The sequence below is a fragment of the Phocoena sinus genome, chromosome 7 (genome assembly GCF_008692025.1).
Source record: "Phocoena sinus isolate mPhoSin1 chromosome 7, mPhoSin1.pri, whole genome shotgun sequence".
Taxonomy (NCBI): domain Eukaryota; kingdom Metazoa; phylum Chordata; class Mammalia; order Artiodactyla; family Phocoenidae; genus Phocoena; species Phocoena sinus.
Genome location: NC_045769.1, coordinates 100,656,426 through 100,669,711, shown reverse-complemented (window position 1 = coordinate 100,669,711; position 13,286 = coordinate 100,656,426). Strand labels below are relative to the sequence as shown.

Here is a 13,286-nt window from a genome sequence, read left to right as displayed (position 1 = left end):
TATACAATCTGCACAGGTAGACCCTTTGAGGCTTCATTTTACTGTCTCTCTGCAAATTTTCATGCTACTACTGTCCTTTATTAGCAATCATATTAACTATAAAATACAATGAATTGATTCTTTAAATTCTCTATGCAGCCAAAGTAGCCAGTGTCACAGTGGAGTGCCTTGAGCAATTAAGAAGAAAAATTATGCTGACGGTAACTTTGAACTACAGTGATGAGTTGTACATATTGTAACAGCTTATATGAGACTAGCCCACTATGGCCATCAATTGCACTGCATACCAAGGTCACACTTGCTCTTCCTACCTTTTTGTCAGATAATTTTGATGCTAGGGCCAAGACTGACTTAACTGCTAAGTCAGAGGAAATGAAGTAAGTTGAGTTTATTCATTCATTTTGTTCTTAATGTATGTTAAATAATTTAAATGACTTCATATTTCATGGGGTATTACATACCATCTTTTTTTTTTTTTTTTTTTGCTGTACACGGGCCTCTCACTGTTGTAGCCTCTCCCGTTGCGGAGCTCGGGCTCCGGACGCGTAGGCTCAGCGGCCATGGCTCACAGACCCAGCCGCTCTGCGGCATGTGGGATCTTCCCGGACCGGGGCACGAACCCGTGTCCCCTGCATCGGCAGGCAGACTCTCAACCACTGCGCCACCAGGGAAGCCCACATACCATCTTTTGATTCTTAATAGCAATCTACAAATAGGCTTTCTGATGTGACAGATACAGCCAATACAGTAACTGAATGAATAACCAAATAAATATTTGGACAGGTTATGTAAAATTTTCTCAATAGTATATTTTAAACGCATAACAGAAATATGTCTGTATCAGCCAGTGTTCTCCAGAAAAACAGAACCAGCCAGATGTTGATAAAAACATGCTGTTTATCAACATCCTGTTGATGACATATTTATTTAAGGAATTGGCTCACATGCTTGTAGAAGCTTGCCAAGTCCAAAATCTGATGGGGTAGGCTGGCCATCTGGGGACTCAGAGAAGAGATGCAGTTGGAGTCCAAAGGCAGTCAGCTGGCAGAACTTCTTCCTGCTCAGAGGAGCTCAGTCTTCGTTCTGTCAGGCCTTTGAGGCCCACCTACATCGTGGTGAGCACTCTACCTTCCCAAGGTCCACTGACTAATCTCATTCTAAAAAAATCACCTTCACAAAAAACGTCCAGAGTAATGTTTGACCGTATATCTGGGCACAATGGCCCAGTCAAGTTAACCTGTAAATTAAACATCACAGGGTCTTATCTGTTAAACATCATCATATTGTATTTATGAGGCATTGCCTCATTTCGATTTAAATTTGTGCCCATCTTGAGAACAGAAACTATATTTTGATTAGAGTTATAATAATATAACATGCAAATATCATATTTATAATTATTTTACCTAACAACTGAAAAGCCAATGACTTGGAAGCTAACGCCCTATTCATCCTTTCTCTGTGTGCTGCAGGGGATTATTTTTAAGTGATCAGCTTAAATTCTGCATGAGCTTTCTGCTCATTACTCCAGGTGCCTAAGGGAGAATTTGGTTCCAAGGCCAACTAGTATGCTCTGTTTCATTATTTCAGATCCTGTGGCTGAAATGCATAATGTTTCATGAGACTATGATATATAGAATGGCATAAAAAAAAGGTTTTCATTGGGGCCACTTACATCCCATAATTTCCCTGAATCTGGCCAGTTACTGAGCTATCACATATAAGTTTGTCTCTCCCATTTGTTTATTCATTTATTTATAATGACAGACATTTATATGACAGACACTCTTCTAGGAATTAGGGATACATGACAAAGGCATCAGCATTACTGAGCTTACACTTTAGTAGCAGGAAACTAATAATGAACCTATAAACTAGTAAGCAAATAAATTTAGATAGTGGTAAGTACTATGAAGAAAATAAAAGAGGACAATGGGAGACAGAAGGAGTTTAGGCTAATTGATTTAGGGTGGTTTAAGATTTCTCTGAAAAGGTAATACTTGAACAAAATGGGCAGAGCAAAGATGAAGGTAGGAATGAGTTGGGCACATTTGACATTAGGAAAGCAAGTTTGTGATGCTGGAATGTAGAGAACTAAAGGGGACCACTGGTAGGAGATGTGACCTGGAAAAACAGGTGAGGACAAATCACGTATGGCCTTGAAGCCATGGCAAAACTTGTACTGATACATTCTCATTGCAAGGGAATGACAGGCTCTAAATTACTCTGAATAGATAATGGAGTCTTGAGGAAGCAGACAGGACAAAAGGAGATCATTTAGGATACTATTAGTGAGCCGATGAGCCATGATGCTTGGGCTAGTAGAGCTAGTAAAAAGCATCCAGATTTGGAACCAATGAAAATTGTTGCTGATGTAAGAGTGCTTTCCTATATGCTGTATGTACATCATAAAATATATATGACTTTACGTATTTTCAAAGATATTCTACATCTTTTTATCTTGTTATTCTTAGCAGGAATTCTGCAAGGTGCAGAAGAAGATAGTTTTACCATCGTTTGGTGAATGGAGAGTAATAGAACAAAATTAAGGTTGAGGGACCTGAACTTTGTAGTTTATAAATTAACGGTGTATAACATCCCCATGTAAAGACAATCCCTGCAAAAGCATCTTTCACGTAGAAGAATTATCTAATTCCCAAGGCAACTCAAACAATCGGACGAGCTCTGATTGTTACAAAGCTACCCAGCAAACTAGTAGTTCTTGTAAAGCTTCCCAGCAGAGTCTAAATTAGAATACAGGGATTCCAGGTCACATCCAGCTGCCACAGCCAGGCTCACCTCTAAGGCTGCAATCTGATTAAACAGGTTTCTCGCTCACACTCACCTATTCCTTCAAAAAATATCAATACAAATAATTCAGCCAGAGTCCACAGTGCTGCTCTCAAAAGATAGGTAAAGAAAGTTAGGTTTGTATATTAACTGTACAATTAATATCATTTAAACAAGCCAGATTTTTTTAGAAGAAATGTGAATGCTCCATGTGCTAATGACCCACAGATAGGACATAAGTCATATGCAGGACTTTTTTCATTGTATGTGGTGGGTTCACAAACAGGGAGGAGAAGATGGAACAGGAAACAGGACAAGCGTGAAGTTCTTTTCTTGGGAGGCCTTTTTTCAGACCCTTGCTTTGTCAATTACTTGTCTGCTTGTTTTGGGAGCGGTTGAGGCATCTGAGCCTCTAGGATTTTCTTAGAAATCCACATAGACCTAGCTTAATTGGAGAACAATATTACTCGTTCTTCCTGGAGGGGTCTCACTCATGTTTGTTTAGCAAGAAGGTACGTAATTCAGCAAGCCTGAACTTTTTACCACATTAAACAGCCCAAGGATACTCTTTGGAGCCAAACAGATCTAAATTAGAATATGGACTCGATCACTTACTAGATATGTGACACAAATAATTTATTTGCCATCTCTAGCCTCAATTTTTCTCTTCCCTAATAAGTAGCAGTATCTCTTTTATTAGTTAGCTTTTTAAAAATTTAATATATTTTTCTATGTCTCTATTTAAGTCACTGGTCTCAAAAAGGAAATACAGCAGCGCCTCTAAAGGACCTGGCACATGTCTGGGATAAATTAGCCACTCTGCCAAGTGTAAGTTTCCAAACTACACTGCCCAGAAGAACCATCTAAGAATCTTGCTAAAAAGACAAATTCTTGAATCCAAACCCCAGAGAAGTCTGATTCCTAGGTCTATAAGGAAGTTCCAGAAATCTACATTTTTAACAAATGCCACAAAATTTCTGGAATTAATTTCCTGCTAATTATATTTGTAGAGAAAAAAGAAAACTGCAGCAAATTTGACCTTCATTCATCTATGACCTCTTATCAGCTCAGAGGTAAGTCTCACTCTCCTTTGGCTCCTACTACAAATCATCTCATCCTTGACCTTTTACATACTAGCATGACATAAAACATAAGGACAGAAGTTGTCTGTCTGGACGCTTTTCTTTCCTGTCTGCTCTCTTTTGGGTGATAGATTCTTTGTATATAGCACCCGACTTATTTCCCTGTAACTATTATTGGTCTCTTTCTTGCTAGTTTACCTACTGTTTTAGACTCCTAATCATCCTAAATTACATGGGCATCATCAGCTTCTTACTAGAGTTGTTTTATCCTGTTAATACTGGGTACTGCATTTGTAATATACCCTTTTCCTTATGGCTCCAGTTAGAGATGACGGAAGAGAGACATTTGTTAGATATGGAAGGTAGAAGAGAAACAGAAGCCAGCACTTTCAGAAGGTTATCTTAGGAAAGACACATTGATGGATAGACATAGAGGTACATGGCATATCCCAGCTTGTTCTCATTCTCCTCTTTGAAGCCAGAGCCTCTTTCCAGGGGCTGGTCCTGCTGACCAATGGCAGCCTCAGACCTATCACTGAGCACATGGCTGTGGACCCACAGAGGTGGCAGCTCCCCAAAGAAACATTTTCCCTTAGATTTTGCCTTAAGTGCCCTCTTTAGAGCTCCACTTTGGTGGTAGACATGTTTGGTTTCTTCCATTTGTCTGCAAGCTCTTACCTATGTACCTGGGCCAGTGCTTTAGACAAATCTGTTAGTGATTCTCTTTGTAATCCTCTTATTCCCCATTAAAGACTTTCACCTCATCCGCTGCTCCCACGTTTATGTGGAGTGTAATTCTTATAATGAACCCCTACGCACACAATGATTTAAGTAGCACTGATTTGTTGACGGAAATCAGATGAACGCACACACTAAACCAGCTCAACTCTAAGTCCAGACCCTTCATGTTTTACAGTCCAGAGGGGGACATCAAAGGAAAACTCCACAGGACAACTGAAACCTAACATATTTTTAAAAGTAGCATACCAGGTTATTCTGAGTGACCTACAGGGAAAAATACATAGAATCCTTCAGGCATTCCTATTGTATTTCTAGAAATCAATATTGATATTTTAGTCACAGAACTTTCACCTGACATTTTGGCCTGGAATTCAAGAATTAAAAGAGGAAAAGCCGAATTCTCTCTCCTGGACTTCTGCTTTACATGCACTTGTATCTGCCCTTAGAGATAAATGCCAAGGCTGATGTGTTAACCTTCTTACTGCATGGTTGGCCATCACTGAAAGAGTTCAGCCTTCCAGACTGCAATCACATAGAACATCACCAGAATTAAATCACCCATTACCAACCCTTCAAGCACAGTCTTAGTAAATGTACACTTAGAATTCTGAGTAAGTTTTGACTAAACAAGAAATGTGCAATCAACTGATAGACTTCAGTCTCATGACACTTTTCTTTCCAAAGAATCGCAAAGCAGCACCCATTAAAATTAGGCAGAATCACAGATGCATATGAAACTGCATATATCAGAGATTTTCACAAGGCTTATTCAGTGGAAGAGTAATCTCTGAATTCCAAAGATTTTATTAACTTTCAGATTCTCTTCTACATTCTATACTTAAATGTAACATGGAATCAGATTTCTGGATATTATTCTACACACCGTCCTCTTACTTTACACAATTTGAAGCCTTCACTCTTAAATTACATTTTTGAATTAAACCAATTGAATGCCATATATGCAGTGGTCATACGAATTATACTAGAGATCACACACTCTATTCAGGCTTAAATGGACTTCACGCAAGTTTGGTTTGACTGGCATCATCACCATTCCTGTCAATTGGTGAGAGCTATGTCTAGACCTGACTTAGGTAAGTAATCCCCCTCCCTCGAGAAAGGGAAATATAATCAGGCTTATGCCTATGAAACATGTTCTATTTCTGGTCTAGTAAATTCAATAATATTTTCAGTCTTAGTTCTCATAAAATAACATTTATTCATAATTTGGAGCTGCTGAGTTTCTTCACCTGTTAGAAATCCTCTCCCAATAATATACTGCATTGGTTTTCTAAACTGCCCAATGTTTACAATGTCACTGTTGCCCAGTCTTCCTCTATCACTTGCATTGCATTTTTCATGTTTCTCGAGGTTTTATTCTGATTTTCTCCTCTAGTTTTGAGTGTTTGTACCTTATGTTTATCCTTTCAGTAGTTGTCCTAATTTAACTTAAAAAGGATAATTAAGTTACCCACTTTCCACACCATGCACGGACTATCATATACTTTACTCATGTTCCTGTAGGCGATTTTGTCATCAGAGTTGGTTTTTTTTTTTATGTTCTAAATAGATTTTTTTTCTCTTCACATAATTTCAAATTATTATTGTCTTATACAGTCATTTGTTTAGCTTTAAACCACATATTTACCAACATAATTGCTCATAATTTCTTCTGGCATCTCTACCTTTCCATATTGTACGATTTTCCTCGTGCCTAAATTAAACCTTTAGAATTTCTTTTATTAAAGAGACTTTTCTTTTGGCTTATCTCAGCCTGTATGCTTAAAAATGTCTTTTTTTCACCCATACTCGTGAAAGATATATTACTGGGTATAGAACTGTAAGCTCACTGAAAATATTATTCCACTATTTTGGGGTATCTCTTGGTTGTTGGTGAGAGGTCTGTTTAATTAATTACCCATCTACTGTAGTCTTTCATTCCTCCGGAATCTTATAAGATCCCATTTTCTTTTGAATTTTTTTTTTTTTTTTTTTTTTTTGCAGTACGCGGGCCTCTCACTGCTGTGGCCTCTCCCGCTGCGGAGCACAGGCTCCGGACGTGCAGGCTCAGCGGCCATGGCTCACGGCTCAGCCGCTCCGCGCATGTGGGATCTTCCCGGACCGGGGCACGAACCCGTGTCTCCTGCATCGGCAGGTGGACTCTCAACCACTGCGCCACCAGGGAAGCCCCTCTTTTGAATTTTGCGGTTTTTTAATGATATCTATGACATGGGAATAGAAATCTGTCTCCAACGATCGATCTGTTTTTTAAATTTAGGTATAATGTAAGTTAATTATGATTTTTTATTTTCAGATTTTCTCAAACTTGAAGGAAAATTGAAAGAACACTATAATAAAGACCTGAATACTACTAACTTAGATTCACAAACTCGCAAGATCTTGCCATATCTGCTTCATCTCTATTTCTATACACACACACACACACACACACACACACACACACACACACAGCTGTTTTGTCAAGCAATGTAAAGTAGATTGCATACATCATGATATTTCAGCATGTCTCTGTCAAGAACATATGACCACAACACCATACCATGCCCAAGAAAAATCAAGCTTAACATTACCCAACACAGAACCTATATTTAAATTTCACCAGTAGTCATATAAACATTATATATGTATATATATATATAATTTAATACAGGATACAAATTCATATATTATTAGACTGTTATGCCATTTTAGTCTTCTCTAATTTAGAATGACTTATCTGATTTCCCCTATTCTTCTCATACTGAATCCTTTGGAAAGTCAAGACCAGTTGTCTTGCAAAACACATCATTCTATTGAAAAAGAGCCCTCCCCCACCTTTATTCTTCCTTCTGTATCTCTTGTATCACTATGGGCACATGCATGGATTTTTTTTTTACATGCTATTCTATATTTTTCTTATTGATGCTATATATTACTAACTAGGTCAATAAATTCCCTATACACAATATCTGTACCCTCTCTCACCCTATTAATCTTTGAGCATCAGACTCACCTTTTCTTTCCTGTTCAGACCTGAAACCAGCCATTTCTTTAAGTTTCCCAGTTTTTAATATGCATGTGGTGAACAGTATTTAGAAATCATGATCTGGGCATTAGATGCACAAAAAGATATCATCATGTCCTTTAACCAAGAGAAGAATATATTATTAGAACATAGAACAGTTAGATTCATTCAAGATGGATGAATATGTGCTTGTGCTTGAAGGACATATCAAGTATATGTATGTGGGGTATGTGTGTGTGCATGTGTGTGTGTGTGTGTGTGTGTAATGTGGTTATAACCAAGACTTCTTAATAAAACCCAATACTACAGTGTTTTTCTACACTATCCTGTTCCATGTTTATATCTCCTATCTCCCAACAATATCTATATATTTAACCATTTGTTTTTTTCCTACATTACAGACACAGTATAGTTTCAGAATGACCACACCAAGGCAAATAACAACAACAAACTTACCAAAAAAGTTCATATTTGTGCAATGGTTTTGGACTTCCCAATACATACATCTTTCTAAGCATGTGTTTTATGAGTAACATTATGACAAATAAATATTTTAAGTAGTTACATTAGTAAATTAATTAAATATTTAAGAAAAAGTTAATTAAATTAATTATTTTCTTAGTGTGGTAGTTATTAATTGGATATTCAGGTAGGCTCATTTATTTCTATTTGGTTAAATTAATTTTTTCATTCTTTTATATTTAATTTCATTTTTTGAATATACAAAATATTTTTATACTTCAAACATCAAACTCTGTTAATAGGGAACTGCAGAGCAGTAACACTCCCATTCCTATTTCCTCTCTCTCATTTTCATCTACTCCTTATAGATAACTATTTTCATTAGTTTCTATTTAGTGTTCCTTTGCTTCTTTTTGCCAAAAAAAGTATAAACAGATAGATAGATACCTCAAGAAAGAGAGAATCAACTGTTCTTACTTCCCCTTATTTGTCATATAAAACTTAATATTCTATAATCATTCTTTTTTTTTAAACATGTTTATTAGAGTATAATTACTTTACAATGGTGTGTTAGTTACTGCTTTATAACAAAATGAACCAGCTACACATATACATATATCCCCATTTCTCCTCCCTCTTGTGTCTCCCTCCCACCCTCCTTATCCCACCCTTCTAGGTGACCACAAAGCACCGAGCTGATCTCCCTGTGCCATGTGGCTGCTTCCCACTAGATATCTATTTTACATTTGGTAGTGTATATATGTCTATGCCACTCACTCACTTCGTCCCAGCTTAACCTTCCCCCTCCCTGTGTCCTCAAGTCCATTCTCTACATCTGAGTCTTTATGCCTGTCTGGCCCCTAGGTTCTTCAGAACCTTTTTTTTTTTAGATTCCATATATATGTGTTAGCATAAGGTATTTGTTTTTCTCTTTCTGACTCACTTCACTCTGTATGACAGTCTCTAGGCCCATCCACCTCTCTACAAATAACTCAGTTTCGTTTCTTTTTATGGCTGAGTAATATTCCATTGTATATATGTGCCACAACTTCTTTATCCATTCATCTGTCGATGGACACTTAGGTTGCTTCCATATCCTGGCTATTGTAAATAGTGCTGCAATGAACATTGTGGTACATGACTCTTTTTGAATTATGATTTTTTCAGGGTATATGCCCAGCAGTGGGATTGCTGAGTCGTGTGGTAGTTCTGTTTTTAGTTTTTTAAGGAACCTCCATACTGTTCTCCATTGTGGCTGTATCAATTTACATTCCCACCAACAGTGCAAGAGGTTTTACTTTTCTCCACACCCTCTCCAGCATTTATTCTTTGTAGATTTTTTGATGATGGCCATTCTGACCAGTGTGAGGCGATACCTCATTGTAGTTTTGATTTGCATTTCTCTAATGATTAGTGATGCTGAGCATCTTCCCATGTGTTTGTAGGCAATCTGTACATCTTCTTTGGAGAAATGTCTATTTAGATCTTCTGCCCATTTTTGGATTGGGTTGCTTGTTTTTTGATATTGAGCTGCATGAGCTGCTTGTATATTTTGGAGATGATTCCTTGTCAGTTGCTTCATTTTCAAATATTTTCTCCCATTCTGAGGGCTGTCTTTTCATTTTGTTTATGGTTTCCTTTGCTGTGCAAAGGGAGAACACTCAAATCAATAGAATTAGAAATGAAAAAGGAGAAGTAACAACTGACACTGCAGAAATACAAAGGATCATGAAAGATTACTACAAGCAACTATATGTCAATTAAATGGACAACCTGGAAGAAATGGACAAATTCTTAGAAGAGCACAACCTTCAGAGACTGAACCAGGAAGAAATAGAAAATATAAACGGACCAATCACAAGCACTGAAATTGAAACTGTCATTAAAAATCTTCCAACAAACCAAAGCCCAGGACCAGATGGCTTCACAGGCGAATTCTATCAAACATTTAGAGAAGAGCTAACACCTATCTTTCTCAAACTCTTCCAAAATATATAGCAGAGGGAGGAACACTCCCAAACTCATTCTACGAGGCCACCATTACCCTGATACCAAAACCATACAAGGATGTCACAAAGAAAGAAAACTACAGACCAATATCACTGATGAACATAGATGCAAAAGTTCTCAACAAAATACTAGCACACAGAATCCAACAGCACATTAAAAGGATCATACACCATGATCAAGTGGGGCTTACCCCAGGAATACAAGGATTCTTCAATATGCGCAAATCAATGAATGTGATACACCATATTAAGAAACTGAAGGAGAAAAACCATATGATAATCTCAGTAGATGCAGTAAAAGCTTTCGACAAAATTCAACACCCATTTATGATACAAACCCTCCAGAGGGAGGCATAGAGGGAATTTACCTCAACATAATAAAGGCCATATGTGACAAACCCACAGCAAACATTGTTCTCAATGGTGAAAAACTGAAACCATTTCCACTAAGATCAGGAACAAGACAAGGTCGCCCACTCTCACCACTATTATTCAACATAGCTTTGGAAGTTTTAGCCACAGCAATCAGAGAAGAAAAAGGAATCCAAATTGGAAAAGAAGTAAAACTGTCACTGTTTACAGATGACATGGTACTATACATAGAGAATCCTAAAGATGCTACCAGAAAACTACTAGAGCTAATCGATGAATTTGGTTAAGTGGCAGGATACAAAATTAATGCACAGAAATCTCTTGCATTCCTGTACACTACTGATGAAAAATCTGAAAGAGAAATTAAGTAAACACTCCCATTTACTACTGCAACAGAAAGAATAAAATACCTAGGAATAAACCTGCCTAGGGAGACAAAAGACCTGTATGCAGCAAGCTATAAGACACTGATGAAAGAAATTAAAGATGATACAAACAGATGGAGAGATATACCATGTTCTTGGATTGGAAGAATCAACATTGTGAAAATGACTATACTACCCAAAGCAATCTACAGATTCAATGCAATCCTTATCAAACTACCAATGACATTTTTCACAGAACTAGAACAAAAAAACTTCACAATTTGTATGGAAACACAAAAGACCCCGAATAGCCAAAGCAATCTTGAGAAAGAAAAGCGGAGCTGGAGGCATCAGCCTCCTACAACGCTATGGTAATCAAGAGAGTATGGTACTGGAACGAAAACAGAAATATAGATTAATGGAACAGGAGAGAAAGCCCAGAGATAAACCCACACACATATGGTCACCTTATCTTTGAAAATGGAGGCAAGAATATACAATGGAGAAAAGACAGCCTCTTCAATAAGTGGTGCTGGGAAAACTGGACAGCTACATGTAAAAGAATGAAATTAGAACACTCCTTAACACCATACACAAAAAGAAACTCAAAATGGATTAAGACCTAAATGTAAGGCCAGATACTATAAAACTCTTAGAGGAAAACATAGGCAGAACACTCTATGACATAAATCACAGGAAGATCCTTTGGGACCCACCTCCCAGAGAAATGGAAATAAAACAAAAAATAAACAAATGGGACCTAATGAAACTTATAGTCATTCTTTATACTTTATACCCTAGAAATCACATAAGTTCAGAGAAAACTACTTCATCCTTTTTTATGGAAAAATATTATTTCAGTGAGTGGCTGTACATAAATTATTCAACCAGCACCTTAGGCTGTTTCCAGTCTTTTCAAGTTACAACGAATGCTCAGATTCAGAACCTTGAACATACATTGCTTTCACATGTGGAGGACTCTCTTCATGGTAAATTCACAGACTTGGGGTTGTTGGAGTGAAGTGGTTTTGTTAGTTATTTTCAGTTATATAATTTCATATTAGATTTTTCCAATCTACATGACTGCCCCTAATATCTTAATCCTTTTATCAACAGCTGCCACCAACCACTTAACTTTTCTTGAATATATTAGCATTTATCTTTATCCCTCAGTGTGGAGTGACTACAACTGAATATAACACTCTAAGAATCGAGTCCAAATTTGAGTAGGGCAACAATCTCCATTGTTGCAGATACTTTTCAAGCTATTTGAGGTAATTATAATTATATTGGACTCTTTCGGGCACATGCATCTCCTTATCACATAATTTTACAGTCATTTTAAAACCCTAAGTATTTTCTACACTCACCCCTTCCATTTCATAGACTTTTTGTAACATTGTAGGTTTGATCCAAATAAAGGTCTTCTTCCAATTTATTAATTTTTAATATTATCTAATAAATTAGATGAATCATACCTCTGTCAATATGATACGGTCATCATTCGGTTATCCAACATACTATCAACCCTCTCCAGCCTAAGGTAGTGACAAAGTGACACAACTTTTACACAGACTGTGACACAATACGGCAGATGAATTTTGCTTCAAGGCACTAATAATGTTTTCACCAAATAAAAAAAAAAGTTGTTCTAATGGATGTTTCTTCATTTGTTAGACCAATTTTTGTATTGGTAGTTATATATACTGCATGCCAACTATCTACCTGGTATCTCACAATAAACTGAGATAAGTATCATTAACTCTCCTGATTATACAAAAGAGGAAACTTGAGTTACAAAGGAAGGCAGTTATTTGTTCCAAGTACACAGGTGCTAAATGGCAGTGTGAGTAATTGAGCTTGAGTTCCACACAGTCCAGAATTATAATTGGCTGCACACAGCAGAACTTTAGGTGCTCTCATAGGTTACTTTCTATCTGCACTTCTAATCCTGATAAACTGAGGATTCTTGACAGTGCTTGCTTTTGCTTTCTGGAAGCTTGTTTCTAAAGGATTTGACAAAAAAAAATGGCAAGGGAATTATGACAGTATTTTTGAGACTTATCCAGCTATGAATTGGTCAAAGAAGGAAAATATTAGAAAGAATAAAAAGGGACGAAAAGATATTCTTAGCTTTTGAGAACCCAACACTTTACTTTGAAAAATTTATCTAAGTCAATTTAATGAAAAGGTAAGAAATAACTCTTTTAAAAGTGTTAGGGCTCAAGGAAGAATAGTCTATTATATTAGCTTTCCTTGAACTTTCTTCTCTATGATTCCAAGGTGTTTTAGAAAAACTCATATGAAAGACAGGTATTTAATAAAGGAAAAACTTAACTTCAAAGACCCTTTAAAGGAGGCATTACCATAACTAATTTACAGGCCTAATATCTACACAAGGGAAAGTTTCAAGATCTAAAAAGGTCACCTCGTACTAGGA

The 13,286-nt window shown here is 36.9% G+C and overlaps 1 protein-coding gene across 9 annotated transcripts in view; it reads right to left on the bottom strand.

The window, feature by feature from the left end:
* The window catches only part of DPP10 (dipeptidyl peptidase like 10), a 1,311,492-nt gene that overhangs the window by 204,060 nt on the left and 1,094,146 nt on the right, over nt 1-13,286 (bottom strand). The window lies entirely within an intron of this gene.